Genomic DNA, 14858 nt, shown 5'->3' with positions numbered 1-14858 from the left:
AGAGGTCGATGGGAGTCGTTGCTAGAGGGGGCTTGCGCAAGAATGGGATCTTGTACCCCTCTCTGAGCAACTTCACAGATTGTGCATCTGCGCCCCTGTTCTCCCAGGACTGCCAGTAGTTCTTGAGTCTGGCTCCCACTGCTGTCTGAAGAATGTGGCAGTCAGACTCTGCCTCTAAAGGACTTGGTACCTTTCTTCTTGCTCCCACGTTTCCCTTCGGCACGAGCACCTCCTCTGCTGGAGGCTCTGCCACGAAAGGGCGGAATGAATCTTGACGCTGGAGTATCCATCCTGGGTCTAGACACGGAAGGCAAAGGGGTGGCTTTGCGTGCAGATGACGCAACCAGGTCATGCGTGTCTTTTTGAATCAAGGAGGCAGCAATCTCCTTGATCAACTCCTCTGGGAAAAGGCACTTCGAGAGAGGGGCAAACATAAGCTCCGACCTCTGACATTGAGTTACTCCAGCTGACAAGAAGGGGCAAAGGTTTTCTCGTTTCTTGAGGACCCCGGAAACGAACGAAGCCGCAAGCTCACTGGAACCGTCCCGTATGGCCTTGTCCATGCAGGACATAATGAGCATGGAAGTTTCCTTGTCAGAAGGGGAGGTCTTCCTGCTCAACGCTCCCAAACACCAGTCCAAAAAGTTAAACACTTCGAACGCTCTGAACACTCCTTTCATCAGATGATCTAAATCTGAAGGAGTCCAACAAATCTTGGAGCGTCTCATGGCCAGCCTGCGGGGAGAGTCTACTAGACTTGAGAAGTCGGCCTGGGCAGAGGCAGGAACTCCCAAGCCGAGAACTTCTCCCGTGGCATACCAGACGCTCGATCTGGAAGCGAGTTTCGCAGGGGGAAACAAGAATGCTGTCTTCCCCAGGTGCTTTTTTGGACTGCATCCAATATCCCAACACCCTTAAAGCTCTCTTGGACGAGCAGGAGAGGACGAGCTTCGTAAAGGCAGGCGCGGATGACTGCGTGCCTAAAGCGAACTCAGATGGAGGTGAGCGTGGGGCCGCAGAAACAAACTGATCTGGATACAAGTCCTTGAAAAGTGCAAGTACTTTTCTAAAGTCCAGGGAGGGAGGCGTGGTCTTGGGTTCGTCGATGTCCGTGTGCGGGTCGTCAAGGTGTGCAGCGTCGTCATCATCAGAGAGTCCATCGTCTGAATGCTGAAGAGGAAGCGGCAAAGGAGTAGGCATTGGCTGGTCAGCTGAGTCCGGCAGCACGGGTGCATGCGTGACTGCACTGGACGCAACGTCATGGAACTGTTGGTCAGTCTGAGAGCAGGCAACAACCATAGCTGCGCGGGGGCGCAAAGCGTCTACTCCCGACTGTATAGTCTGCTGTGGGCGAGTAGGGGTAACCACAGTGGGTTGCGGAGGTTGACGCACCGCGTCAAAACAAAACAACTTAGGTTGTTGTTGTTGTAAATCGCGAATGTCAACGGAGGGTTCCGTGCGTCGGCGAACGTCAACATGCGGCTGGCAGGGTATAGTGCGCATGGGTGGCGGGACTCTCACAGCTGGAGTGCGGGAGAAGGTAGCCTCAGCGTCAACTGGACGCACAACCGTGGTTGGTTGTAGGCTAACGGGTGCAGCGTCAACCTTCTCCTCACGAAAGTCCTGCATTAACGATGACAACTGTGTCTGCATGGTCTGCAGCAAAGCCCACTTAGGGTCTACAGCAGCAGGTGCGGCAACAGACAGTGTTACTGCCTGTTGCGGTACCGCTTTGCCTCTCTTAGGAGGTGTGCAGTCATCTGAAGACTGCAGCGAGTCCGAACTGACCCAGTGGCTACAACTGGGCCGTTGGACTTGCGCGGAAGGGACCTTGCGTTTGAGAGGTCGTGAGACCTTGGTCCATTGTTTCTTCCGAGAAACATCTTCCGCAGACGAGGAATAAATGGGCTCTCTCGTCTTATTGTGGGTGGGGCGATCTTGGCAAGATACGTCCGAAACCACGGAGGGAACGTCTGTCCGCTGATTAAAGCCTGTCGAACCCTTTGGTCGTACGACATTGCTTCTCCCCTGGGCTTGGGAGCTTGCAAGAGGTCCCGGACTGGGAGGACGACAGGCACGAACAGACGCACCCTCAAGCGCAACACTAACACTTTTCACAACACTTCCACTCACTAGGTCACTACCCACTGCACTCTTACCCTTCAACTCCCTGACGTCTGCCACGAGTTGGTTACGGTCACTCGCCAATGACTCGACTCTCTCACCAAGAGCCTGGATGGCACGCATCATATCTGCCATCGAAGGTTGTTGAGTGCTAGAAGGGGGATCAGGAGCAACCACTACAGGGGAAGGAATAGGTTGTGGGGCATGGGGAGAGGAAAAATCAACTGAGCGAGATGAACTCCTCCTGACTCTATCTCTCTCTAGCCTACGTGAATATTTAAGGAATTCGAGAAAATCGAATTCCGAAAGCCCAACGCATTCCTCACACCGATCTTCCCATTGACAGGATTTACCCCGACAATTGGAACAAATGGTGTGCGGATCGATAGAGGCCTTCGGAAGACACCTTGAACAGTCCCTAGCACTACACTTCCTGTATTTAGGAACTTGAGAAGGGTCAGCCATCTTGAATTAGTCAAAGGGGAAATTCAAAATCTATCCAAGTCGTCAACAAATAATCCAAAATTCAATCAAAGAATGCAAGGAAGTATTGAAGATAACCTCTGCAAAGCGAAAGCTAATAACTAGAAATGAGTACTTCACCAAAATCTGTGAAAATCAATCCAGTAAGCAACAGCGTATTTAGTAGGTCTTGCCAGTGGCACGACAGAGAGAAAATTGGTTCTGTGTTTACATGGAGTACTTGAGTACCTGCTCGACAGATGGCGCTGTTGATGTACACCCCCACCTGTATAGCGATCGCTGGCGTATTTTGTCCTTAGGTTTTTCTGTCGGGCAGCAGAGCCGACAGCTTATATGATCACCGGCTAAGTTTAATATTGAAAATTTAATAATATTTTTGTCAAATATTGTAGTACTGTACAATATTTAGGAATTCTAGTGATAACTGTAATATCTCTAATCATTATAATCTTGAAAATAACTTTGGTTAAGTGCAATAATAAACACAGAAGACTGAAGAGAAATATATTCTATGCTGACTTAGCAGCAAGCAAAGAAGTTAGGAAACCTTTCAAGTTAAAGTTGATACTTCCAAGGAAGTCTGGTTGAAGGTCAATTCTTGTCTTCAAATAGCCTACAGAAACCACAAGAATACTAGATCAGCATTCATTTACTATAGGTCTATATAAACATACATTCATTAATAAAAATTTGTTAGACCATTGCAGGTTGAGCTGTATTTCTTTAAATTTTTATTTAACTAATTACATCTGGATCAGGGTTTAAAGTTTAAAGGCTGCTCATGAATGGCAAAGTCAAGGGCCAGTGACATTGCCCTATTAAGCAGGACAATGCCCTAGAGACTGACCTTATATGTATATGATCACCACCCAAGCTAGCTAGGATCAACGAGGGCCAGGCAATGGCTACTGATGACTCAGCAAATGGCCTTATAGGCTCCCCCAAAACCCTCAACCCTAGCTCACAAGGATGGTGAGGTTGCAGCGATCAAAGAAAATATCAGGTTTGATCAGGACTCGAACCCAAGTCTGGCGTTCATCGGTCAGGGACGTTATCACATCGGCCAAATACTTCACCATTAATATACAGTTAATAAGAACTAGTAACTAATCAGGGTAGAATGCATAAAATGTAGATCCATAATATCATGAAGTCAGGAATTGCACAATTTGGCAGAATGATAGAGTTAGGAGTAAATGATGGTTACTGGGCAACTAATGGAGTAGTGCCTGTTGTATCGCGATGGTTTGTTTAGATTATTAATGTTGGTTTTGGTCGAGGGATGACCAAAAATTATCACAAATTCTTTCATTTTATTTGTACTTTTCCTAACTGCTATATATATTCAAACTTGACTCCTTTAATTGGAGTATGATTTCAGTGAAGCTGGAATTTGGCTGTTGAAATCTATAATGAGATGTTGGTAGTTCTTGGGAGGTAGGTAGGAACCCCAACCCCTAGCACACTGAGAAGCCACTTGGACAAGGACATCTTCAGTAAGGTGGAAGGCCCACCCCTACAGAGTTATCCATTGGGGGCTATACCAACACAAAAAGACATCACAGAAATGTACATACCGTCTTATAACGACAGCTGAACAACTAATGTGTATTTCTGAGTATAAAGTGACCTTCAAATCCTAAAACTCACCCCTGAAATTTGGGGATCATCTTGTACTACCATTCTAAAAATATAAACCTTTAATTACAAGTGATGTTTATTGGTAGGCTAGCCTTGGCCTTGGTACAATAACCAATCTCATACATTAAAAGATTCACATTATGAAATGAGATAATAAAGGAACTAAATCCATTATTACCTTATATATTATTAGCATATCTACATAATAAATAGTCTACTTGAGGAATAATTCTGTATCGATGAAATCAACTACTTTTTTATGCAAGCCCAGCTGAGGAAATTTAAACATCGTCAAATGATTCAAACTACCGCTAATGAGGATACGCTCATATATGAAAAACAAAAAGTATTCTTAATATAATTTCTAAAGTGGTATATGGTTTACGGTTTTCATAAAGTTGACTAAAAGCTATTAGTATCATTAGTTATCAATTACATGAGCAAATGCAGTCGCTTGTTTGTTACGATTGGCGATGAAACGTAAACAAAACAATATTTCCATTTGAGGCGGTGTGTTTATGAAAAACATGACATAGAATCCCCTTTATTTTGAATTTCTTAGGCTACAATAAGTAAAACAACATTAGTAATAACATAACCAATTGTTGATACGATACATGTTGATGCAAAAGCTAGCCTATACACAGATGGTTTTGTAAATCAGCAGTTGTCTTATATGCAGAAATATATGGTAATCACCAAGATGATAGGAACAAAATAGTTTTATAAGATGGCTCCAAACTCATACAACCACCAAATAGAGTTGGTTTTGCAACTCTGGGATAAACTGATGCTAAGTAAAAACATCATGTACATAGCTTCCACATGGACGATGTTTCACAGATTTACAGAGTTCGATAAGGTATATAACCTATAGAATAAAAGATTAAGACCATCTTATAGTTTTTACCCAGAAATAGTTCAATTAGTCTGCTGCTTCCTGGGGCTTGACAATTACCAGACAAAATTCATTCTGTAACATTCATTGAAACTTGTTTATAATAAACACCGTGTGGATATCGACACCGGAGAAGTCTGCCTTATACAGCTTTAAGAACCATTCATATATAACAAAGCACTCATACACTTTATCCTACACCTGCAAATGTCCGCCAAACCTTCAATGAAAACTTGAACCCATGAGTTATTCTGGTACTCTTAATGAACAGAGAATACTGAAATTGCTAGCTATAATGTGTGTGTGGGAATTTTTACCTATACCAGTAGGGGAACGAATTTATCATTATCGACCGTAAGTAGTGTGAGCAATTTCCAATCCCACTAAATACCCTCCCCTCACATACTAAACAGGATCCTATGCATGCAATAGAATAACTACAATGTACAACACAACAAGGGAAATGAAAACTAGTACTATATTGTCAAGACAATATCTCAAATATAACAAAATCCAGACAAAGGCTCTTAAATAATGCAGCCTCTAATGACACATGATAATATAATAATATCTTAGCAATAACAACATCTGAAAAGGCAAAGAGATGGTTCATTGTCTAAAATTAGATATAAATAATGAGTTGTGAAGGTAGGAAAGAGGATACTTAAATCATTGTTACGAATCAACAGCAATAGGTTTGAGTCAAGTCCCTGGCTCATGCATCAACCCTACAGAAGCTATCACGATAATGGTCTTGTTTTCTTTTGACCATCTTAGTGAGTTACAGAAATAATAGTGTTATTTGGTATAATTTGCGACTAAAATTAATGAACTATATCCTTATAAAACAGGTCTATTGATGATGATTCTATGTAAAATTATATTAGTAACTATTAACCCTTTATGAGAATAATAAGGGAAACAAACACAGGGTCACAACGTAACCTATTAGGGTTCCCCGCAGTTCCCAACATGACCTAAGACATCATATCCTTGCCTACAATCTCCTATTACCACAATTGTGTGCGAAATTACACAAGTGACCAATTAATCTTTTGGAGAAAAAGGGTGGTAAACTTTTATGGATTATGAATTGTTCTAATGACAAAATCTGTTGGAAATTCTTATTCTACATATCATAAAGACACCTAACTAACTAACAATGACAACCTCTTTAACAACAATACTAAATTGCTTTGCATAAAAACCAACTCGTCTTACCACATTACCATGGCGTTTGAGCTCCTCTGTGACTTAGAATGTTTGGATAGTACCTGAATGTGAAGTCTGATACACCTAAGAGTGTACTGACCGTGGCTCAACCAATTCTTCAATCTACCTCCTCCGAAATCTTGGCAGAGTTTGCAGATTAGCAGACACAGAAAAACGGATCAACCCCATTTTAGTAAATCAGAGAAATATGGTCTAACCTAATTTACCCCCCGGGCACTTAAACCTTATCAATGTCGACGGGTCCTTACAGGTTACGACTAACATCGACCTGCAACCCCACAGGTACCTCTTCTAAGGTATTTGGTGGGTGTGTTCACCGTTCTACAAATTACACAGAACCAACATCACACAAGGCTATATCTACATATTTAAATAGGCTAATCATGTGATAAACATAAAAACCATAATTAATTTTTCTCAGTTGTTAAAATCAGCAACTACCAATAATTTTATTAACTAATAGACTTGATAAAATGCTGGATTCATAGAAATAAACGTCTGGGCAAGATAGAACACAATAAGAGGTGGGTGTAGGATATATTTGAGCTACGTATTCATTCATGCAAGGGTACAAATCAGAATATACGATAAAAGTTATTACAAACGGCATAGGGTCTACATTAGAATCCATCGTACAGCAAAAGAAACAAACGAATGGAAAGGCAACACTTAATAAAAACTAATTTCGCAGTACTTACTTTCCGTTTGACGTTTGTTTTGATTGTCTTATTTTGACACTTCCAACTCTGTCACCCAAATGATAGACGTAACTTGCCTCTGATAGGAATCAAATGACTCTCACTTGCAGCTTATTGAAATAACAAAAGTTTAGAAACAATAACGTGTTAATTAACTTACCAATATGTGAAACCAAAGGGGAAGTAAATCGATAGTCAACCTTAATTCATGACAATCGAGTCTTCTGCAATATGGCGATTAGTAAACTTCGCATGACCAAAGTACTCGAATGAAATAAATTGCCATATTTTCTAAATTATATATAATTAAAGTAAAAATAATTTATAAATGATATTTATAATAATATTTAATCATATTGGATTAAATAAATTCCATAAAAATCAATATTATCACAAAATAAACGAAATAATCATTTTCGGTTACTTCTGCCTCATCAAAATAGAACAGCTGATTCCTACGGTGTATTGTCTCTCTCAAAATGCAGCCTCTCAGGTTATGTGTTATTGTGTGCTTTATCTGAGCACGCGAACAATTACTTTTTGTTAATATGCCTTTGGGTCTTAATATATTTTTCCAATATAAGAATACTCTCATAAATACATTTCATTGGAATATTGCTCCTAACTTTGTTCTAGTATCCTGTAGAATTTTAACCACCACATGATTAATCTGCAATACCTCAGTTCTTGAGAAAGTACAAGAATTTTATAGTAGAATAAAATGCACAATTAGCTTAAATAAACATCAAAATAGGTTTCAGCGAGTATCAACTTTGATATTAATTCATTTGGACAAAGTTACATCGACGCAATACTCATACATAGATGATGTGACACCCACCAGCTTCAGTTGTGTTTTGTGGTGATTCACTTAAAAGTCATTATTTTCGTGATAAAAACACAATATGCCACTCTATGGATTTATATGTCTCCTGTGTAGTCACTATTGTGCCTAGGTACCTCTAGACTACTCTCATGCTCTCTATTGTAGAGTGTTGGAATAATGATCGCCATGTCGACTTTAATATGTTTACCCTATGTCAGTGGCACTGTAGTCTATGGTGTCAGACTGTGATGATGCAACCATAACAAGAAAAAGGTTAGTGTAAAATGTAACAGAGGCCAGACAAGGAAACCTCATAAAAAACGAAAAAGTTAACCTTAAGACAAATGTAGGTAGGAATAAAAAATGCAAAGACTGAACTGAGAGTCATTGAGGGTCAAGGTTCCAGTTTCATCAGAATAGTTACTCACCAGAACGTCAGCTGGGGAAGGCTAACCCCACACTGTAGTGGCCAACCACACCAGTGGCCTCGGTAAAACAGATTGGGTTGTATGTATGATGATGGCTGACTTGAAATACGGCAGTCTAAGGGATGTCGCAGGGGCCGTTAACTCCCCGTTAGGCAAGTAGGTAAGGACACATCTTATAGGTTAGGTTAGTTGATATCCATTTTTAATCCACAAGGGAGAAACTGGCCGCTGATATACAAAGGCTCCTTCATTTTTTATGCAAGCAGGAGAAACTTTCCGCTGATATATTAAGGTATATGTTATTAACTATTTGTATGCAAAGGAAATAAAGATCATTTTCAAAGAAAACAGGAGTTTTTCTACGTGTACCCCAATTTTTTTATAGTAAAACCGAAACATATGAAAGACAGCTAAGAGTTTGCTATGTTGAACTAAGTATGCTAGAACATTTAGGCTATGTAACTTTCTGAAAGATTAAAGAATTAAATTGTTATTCCCTATAGTGACAACATTTGTATATATATATATATATATATATATGTTTATATTATATATATATATATATATATATATATTATATATATATATATATATATATATATATATATATATATATATATATATAATAGATAGCAATTTCCTCGCAGCCTTTTTATCACAGCGGTCAGTTCCTCTCATTTTCATAGAAAATGGAAACCAACTAGCCTAAATTTCCCCACCAAACTTAACCTACAAGCTGTATATTTACCTACTTGCCTAAAGGGGGCTAACTCCCCTCTTCAACCCCCCCCCCACACTGCCGTATTCTTAGTCGGCCGTTAATATACATGCACCCGAGTCCCCTTTTCAATGTTAATTTTGAGGCTTCTTAGAAGCCTTTGCATATGAGCGGCCGGTTCCTCCCGTATGCATAAAAAAAATGGACGTCAACTAACCTAAACTTACCCCCTAAACTAACCTACATGCTGTGTCCTTACCTACTTACTTAAACAGGGGCTAATGCTCCTCTGCGACCCTCCGTGATCATACATAAAGGTGGCCGATGTCGTAAATATATTTAAAAAGCCCTCTTAGCATGTTAATCTTGAGGCATCTTAGATATTTTTACTCCTGTAATTTAAACAAAAAACAGGTTGCACCTATAATGTAACCCATTGGGAATTTGTAAATGTTGGTGAGAAAACATGTTTCATATTATATATATATATATATATATATATATATATATATATATATATTATATATATATATATATATATATATATATATAGAAAACTTAAAAAATATGAAATTGCTCAACAATTACTGTTACACACTTACTGGTGGACCTTGCATTTACCCGTTAACACTTACATTCATATAGAAAGCACATTAAAACTACAAGTTAGTAGTTACTAACTTACAAAATCACCTTAACGTTTCACGTTGACAGTCGCAAACCTGTAAAAGGACACTATAATTATAAACAAAAAGAGTGTTTTGTTTTCACGTGTTTTAACCGAGAAATATAAAAATTACAACAAAAGCGCTGGTTGAGATTCTAACGAAGTTTAACCTTGGAAACTTACAAGAGAAGTAAATCTTGCAAGGGTTCAACATAGATTCAGTATGATTGAGAACAAGTACCACTGAGCACTGATTGAGGGAGTCTGGAGCTGAAATATCAAGGGGGGTTTAGTTGCTGGCAACCTCAGTTCAGTACACGTAAATCCGTTCCTCTTCAGTCTTCGAGAAATTATCTTTTGCTTAAAGTGCCCTCAGGTACTTGGTGCTACTGCTGCCACAGGGCTTAGGAGGTTGAAGGACCTGTGCATCGTCTTGTCATACTATCAAGAAAGGAATGAAAGGAGGTGAAGCAGATCCTGGTGCCAGACATGCAGAGGTTCCATGACAGGTGGTGCACATCCATTGCGCAGGATGGTTATTATCCTTCTTGAACCAGTTCTTACAGATATACAGGTCTTCATGGTGGGAACAAAAACATCATGTATGCCACTCCATATTATACTGTTGTTTAGCATGTGGAATATTGGTCTTTTGTTGCTTCTTTGGCACTGGCATGGGCCCCCGCTGTGTGGCGAGTTTGTAGACCTTGATGCCATGCATTTTTAAACATCTGACTTAGCGGGTAGTTATATATATAGCTATACGTCCTTGACGTCCGGCAGAAATTTCAAAACTCGCGGCAATCGCAGATTGGGTAGCCAGGTGTACCACCTGCGCGCCCATAGCGAGGTACTGTACCTGGAACCATTCCATGATTTCTCAGATCTTCCCTGCCGCACATGCCAGCAACATCGTTGGATTTTTCACTCGCTGTAACCTGTATAATTGCAGTCATCTTGGTGATGTACAATTTACTGTTGGCTTTCGCTAGTTTGGTTTTATTTCGACAAAGTAGTGGTTGGGTTATGATCGATATCTTCATAACTTGAAAGGGGTAGGTTTAGGAGTTTTTTTAGCCTACTATAAAAATAACGAACCTACTCTTAAAACATGATGGCGGTAGGTAAACACTCCGCCAACACTGACATCACAATCATATGACGTAAACTGCATAGTTACTACGTAGTATGACTTGCGTATTCATTTCTTTTTCTATGCGGAACAAACCAAAAGTATAAAAGTATTTAACTTTTTATAATATAAAAGGAATATATTATTTTTAAGAATATATTTGTCCTATTAGTATACTTTATTTAGTTAATCATCGATTTATTTTCAGAGTTTAAATAAAACTAGCGTACAGTTAAAGTTACGCTACGTTGTTCTCAGTCAATCGATACAGTCTCAAAAATTACTTTGTATCGTTATTTATGAAAAACAAAAATTCTACTTACATACCAAAAGTTATTAAGCTCTTTTGATATATATAAAAGGAATATATTATTTTTAAGATTATATTTGTCCTATTAGTATACTTTATTTAGATAATCATCGATCTATTTTCAGTTTAAATAAAACTAGCGTACAGTTAAAGTTACACTTCGTAGTTCTCAGACAATCAATACAGTCGCACAAATTACTTTGTATCGTTATTTATTTTTGTTTTCGATATTGGGATTTCTAATATTAATCAAATAACCTATTGAATTCTCATTCAAGCCCTTGGCGGGTGAGTAATATCTCTCGCAGCGGGCAGGTCTATTTATGGTCTTATGTGAAAGAGTATAAAAATGACAATTTTCAGTGCTAAATTAGTGCAGTGAATTTAAGCAGTCAGTGGAGGGTGCATCTGCTCGAACCTGTCATTATCCTAGCCTTAGACCTCTTCCAAGCTCCCCAACCCCTGGGAGAAGGAATGTCGATCGGCGAAAGGAAACGAGAGGCGTTAGCGCTCGAGCAGACGTCCCCTCGAGCGTTCCTGTTGTCGCTTCCCAGGACGCTCGCTCTCGCCGTAGGAAAGGCGAGGTAAAAGTGTTATCTTCACCGTCGGTTGACACAGCTCACAGACAAGGCTGGCGTCTTATGTATTTCACTTCCTTCTAGACAAATAGGCTAGCGTCAAGAAGGACGCCGAGTGTTAAGGAATGGACTACATCACGCCAAGCGTCGAGTAGCTGGAAGTCATGACACGTAACACCGAGTGTCAGAGCATTGGACGGCAAGCGTGACGTCATCGAGCTTTCAGCAGGACGTCATTGGACTACAAGTGTGACGTCATCGAGCTTCCAGCAGGACGTCGAGCTTCCAGCAGGACGTCGAGCATCCAGCACTATTAACGATGCTGTAAGAGTTTGACACAATGTTTGGAACTGAGTACAGTACAACTTCTTTGTCTCTGTTGTTGGATGAGCGAATGTCATAGTTCCAAGCGTCTGAATCGCGGGCGTCCTTGTTCCAAGAGTCACATGGCACCGAGCGGCAAGCAGTTGCACGGCGTCAAGCGTCCAGCAGTTGAACTTGACGTTGATTGTTAAGCAGTTAGACATGACATCGAGCGTCAAGCAGTTACGTGACGTCGAGCGTCAAGCAGTTAGACATGACGCCAAGTGTCAAGCAGTTGCACGGCGTCAAGCGTCCAGCAGTTGAACTTGACGTCGAGTGTTAAGCAGTTAGACATGACATCGAGCGTCAAGCAGTTACGTGACGTCGAGCGTCAAGCAGTTACGTGACGTCGAGCGTCAAGCGGTTGGATGTGACGCCAAGTGTCAAGCATAGTTCCGAGCGTTTAGTCGCGAGCGTCTAAACCGCGAATGTCATTGTTCCGAGAGTCACGTGGCGCCGAGCGTCAAGCAGTTGTATGGCATCTAGCGTCCAGCAGTTGGACTTGACGTCGAGTGTCAAGCAGTTAGACATGACATCGAGCGTCAAGCAGTTACGTGACGTCGAGCGTCAAGCGGTTGGATGTGACGCCAAGTGTCAAGCATAGTTCCGAGCGTTTAGTCGCGAGCGTCTAAACCGCGAATGTCGTTGTTCCGAGACTCACGTGGCGCCGAGCGTCAAGCAGTTGTATGGCATCTAGCGTCCAGCAGTTGGACTTGACGTCGAGTGTCAAGCAGTTAGACGTGACGCCAAGTGTCAAGCAGTTGCATGGCGTCAAGCGTCCAACAATTGGACTTGACGTCGAGTGTCAAGCAGTTAGACATGACATCTAGCGTCAAGCAGTTACGTGACGTCGAGCGTCAAGCAGTTACGTGACATCGAGCGTCAAGCGGTTGGATGTGACGCCAAGTGTCAAGCATAGTTCCGAGCGTTTAGTCGCGAGCGTCTAAACCGCGAATGTCATTGTTCCGAGAGTCACGTGGCGCCGAGCGTCAAGCAGTTGTATGGCATCTAGCGTCCAGCAGTTGGACTTGACGTCGAGTGTCAAGCAGTTAGACATGACGCCAAGTGTCAAGCAGTTGCACAGCGTCAAGCGTCCAGCAGTTGAACTTGACGTCGAGTGTTAAGCAGTTAGACATGACATCGAGCGTCAAGCAGTTACGTGACGTCAAGCGTCAAGCAGTTACGTGACGTCGAGCGTCAAGCGGTTGGATGTGACGCCAAGTGTCAAGCATAGTTCCGAGCGTTTAGTCGCGAGTGTCTAAACCGCGAATGTCATTGTTCCGAGAGTCACGTGGCGCCGAGCGTCAAGCAGTTGTATGGCATCTAGCGTCCGGCAGTTGGACTTGACGTCGAGTGTCAAGCAGTTAGACGTGACGCCAAGTGTCAAGCAGTTGCACAGCGTCAAGCGTCCAGCAGTTGGACTTGACGTCGAGTGTCAAGCAGTTAGACGTGACGCCAAGTGTCAAGCAGTTGCATGGCATCAAGCGTCCAACAGTTGGACTTGACGTCGAGTGTCAAGCAGTTAGACATGACATCGAGCGTCAAGCAGTTACGTGACGTCGAGCGTCAAGCGGTTGGATGTGACGCCAAGTGTCAAGCATAGTTCCGAGCGTTTAGTCGCGAGCGTCTAAACCGCGAATGTCATTGTTCCGAGAGTCACGTGGCGCCGAGCGTCAAGCAGTTGTGTGGCATCTAGCGTCCACCAGTTGGACTTGACGTCGAGTGTCAAGCAGTTAGACGTGACGCCAAGTGTCAAGCAGTTGCACAGCGTCAAGCGTCCAGCAGTTGGACTTGACGTCGAGTGTCAAGCAGTTAGACGTGACGCCAAGTGTCAAGCAGTTGCATGGCGTCAAGCGTCCAGCAGTTGGACTTGACGTCGAGCGTCAAGCGGTTGGATGTGACGCTAAGTGTCAAGCATAGTTCCGAGCGTTTAGTCGCGAGCGTCTAAACCGCGAATGTCGTTGTTCCGAGACTCACGTGGCGCCGAGCGTCAAGCAGTTGTATGGCATCTAGCGTCCAGCAGTTGGACTTGACGTCGAGTGTCAAGCAGTTAGACGTGACGCCAAGTGTCAAGCAGTTGCATGGCGTTAAGCGTCCAACAGTTGGACTTGACGTCGAGTGTCAAGCAGTTAGACATGACATCGAGCGTCAAGCAGTTACGTGACGTCGAGCGTCAAGCAGTTACGTGACATCGAGCGTCAAGCGGTTGGATGTGACGCCAAGTGTCAAGCATAGTTCCGAGCGTTTAGTCGCGAGCGTCTAAACCGCGAATGTCATTGTTCCGAGAGTCACGTGGCGCCGAGCGTCAAGCAATTGTATGGCATCTAGCGTCCAGCAGTTGGACTTGACGTCGAGTGTCAAGCAGTTACACATGACGCCAAGTGTCAAGCAGTTGCACGGCGTCAAGCGTCCAGCAGTTGAACTTGACGTCGAGTGTTAAGCAGGTAGACATGACATCGAGCGTCAAGCAGTTACGTGACGTCGAGCGTCAAGCGGTTGGATGTGACGCCAAGTGTCAAGCATAGTTCCGAGCGTTTAGTCGCGAGCGTCTAAACCGCGAATGTCATTGTTCCGAGAGTCACGTGGCGCCGAGCGTCAAGCAGTTGTATGGCATCTAGCGTCCCGCAGTTGGACTTGACGTCGAGTGTCAAGCAGTTAGACATGACATCGAGCGTCAAGCAGTTACGTGACGTCGAGCGTCAAGCGGTTGGATGTGACGCCAAGTGTCAAGCATAGTTCCGAGCGTTTAGTCGCGAGCG

The 14858-nt window shown here is 42.5% G+C and overlaps 2 protein-coding genes across 7 annotated transcripts in view; one reads left to right on the top strand and one right to left on the bottom strand.

Annotated features, from left to right (window-relative positions):
* Rab14 (RAS oncogene family member Rab14) overlaps positions 1 to 7335 on the bottom strand; it is a 74157-nt gene extending 66822 nt beyond the window's left edge. For 2 of the 6 annotated variants that reach the window (XM_068345908.1, XM_068345910.1), the window contains exon 1: positions 7238 to 7335. The gene's annotated coding sequence lies outside the window, so the exon portion shown is untranslated. Of the gene's footprint in view, positions 1 to 7077; positions 7097 to 7237 lie in introns of those variants that run through there. The other 4 variants (XM_068345911.1, XM_068345912.1, XM_068345913.1 and 1 more) reach the window with 3 other exon arrangements.
* Positions 7336 to 7894: 559 nt separating this feature from the next.
* The window catches only part of LOC137616278 (uncharacterized), a 54347-nt gene continuing 47383 nt past the window's right edge, over positions 7895 to 14858 (top strand). The window contains exon 1 of the mRNA XM_068345907.1: positions 7895 to 8176. The gene's annotated coding sequence lies outside the window, so the exon portion shown is untranslated. The remainder of the gene's footprint in view (positions 8177 to 14858) is intronic.

The sequence above is a fragment of the Palaemon carinicauda genome, chromosome 22 (assembly GCF_036898095.1).
Source record: "Palaemon carinicauda isolate YSFRI2023 chromosome 22, ASM3689809v2, whole genome shotgun sequence".
In the NCBI taxonomy this organism is placed as follows: Eukaryota; Metazoa; Arthropoda; class Malacostraca; order Decapoda; family Palaemonidae; genus Palaemon; species Palaemon carinicauda.
Note: the sequence above shows the minus strand (reverse complement) of the source record. Positions and strands in the feature narration are given on the sequence as shown.